A 1,742-nucleotide genomic window follows, 5' to 3' on the forward strand; every position below is an offset into this window, starting at 1 on the left:
TATGAAATGTCAGCTATCAATCACAGCGGCCTTATTAACTCTAAGGGCCAGGTGTGGGTGACATCATGGAAAGTGAAGTTTTGCGTGCCTCTCGTGCACTCATCAGTCAAATATCTATCTGTTATATGATGCGGAGTGGAGGGATCTTGGCAAAATGTCTCATTTTCTTTGAGAAGGACAATAAATGTGGTGCTTGCAAAAGAAACCCATCAGAACCCACAAAAAACAAGAAAGGAACTCAAAGAGCTTCTGTGATGTTGTCTCTCATTTCAGGAGGATGCAACAAGTTATTTTATTTTGTATTTTTTACAATCACAATCATACTTTGCCCCAAAACACTAGATAGGGTACAATGGTGCTAAAGGCCCCCATGAAACACATTGTTTTTCTTGAGTGGTGGGATAGATTTGTTATGAAGAATGTTCAAATGGGGTCACATTGACTGATCCAATCACAATGGAAATGTTTTTGTTTACAGAATACTTGAGATGTGATGAAAAGCCAAGTGTGTTTGAAATTAACAAGAAATGGGGCACCCTTTTCTGAGCATGATCTTTTAGTTTGTTACCCAAAAAAGCATTTTTTGCTGTCTCAAAAGTATTAGTAACTCTTAAGGGTTCTATCAATCTCTTCATACTTGGAACCCTTAAAAAGTTTGATAGAACAATTTTTTTTTGTTCCATCAAAAGAACCTAAAGTGTTCTTTGAGCCAGGGGAAAGGGTTATATAAAGAACCCTTAATGGGTCCAAATATGGAATCATTTTCTTTAATTATACAGCTTTAAATACAATTTTGTTTAACCCTTTATGCTCGGATGGTGGGCCCGCAAGAAGAATTTTTTTTTTGTCAAAATATTAATAACTACATTCTTGACTAACACAAAATAGGTATCTTTTGAAATCTTAGAATCTGTACTTTCCAATGCATGCCGGCATTATGACCAAAAATGAACTTGAACTTGTTTTGATCATTTATATATATATATATCTAGAAAACTGCACTGTGTATATTATTGCAATCAGTAAAAACATCAATCTGATCAAATAGCCATGTGTCATGTGTTGTTGGAAATCTCTCGAAGAGTAAAATACATCCACACTATTTGTTTTACTCACAGACAACAATATTGCAAGTAATAGTTAAAAATATGTCTTTGACATTTATGTTGGTGTTGCTTATATGACACGCTTTCACTTATAACTTCACGTAAAATAAACGGAACATAAAATATCACAAAGCATTATTTAGAGGGGGTGATTATCTTTCAAACAAGCCCTCACACAAGATAATCGGATGCATGGATCATTATATAATCCACATGAAGCACAATGTTACATATGGTCACCATGTAAATGACACAGACTCATTGATGAAGACTCATTGAGTCAAAATGTACTCATTACTAAAATCTCTATGCTATACAAACCTTTAGTCATTGTTGTGTTAGCATGTGTAATTAGTTCTTATGTACAATTATTATGTTTGATTAGTTTGGAGAGGCGTTTGGACACATGGAAAGGTTTTTGGACACTGATAAATTCAATTTTTTAATGTTATAACTTTTTGATTGCCTCGTATAAACAATTGCTATTTTCTCAGATACGTTTGACATGATTGGGAACAAAATGAAAGCAGTTTTTCAGACCCACCTTATTTACATAATGTCAACTAAGAAAAATAAAAGTACATTTTTGGCTCATTTTTTCTTTCTTTTTTTCAGATTTTTTCAGCAGTTTTTTAG

The sequence above is a fragment of the Xyrauchen texanus genome, chromosome 41 (assembly GCF_025860055.1).
Source record: "Xyrauchen texanus isolate HMW12.3.18 chromosome 41, RBS_HiC_50CHRs, whole genome shotgun sequence".
Taxonomy (NCBI): Eukaryota; Metazoa; Chordata; class Actinopteri; order Cypriniformes; family Catostomidae; genus Xyrauchen; species Xyrauchen texanus.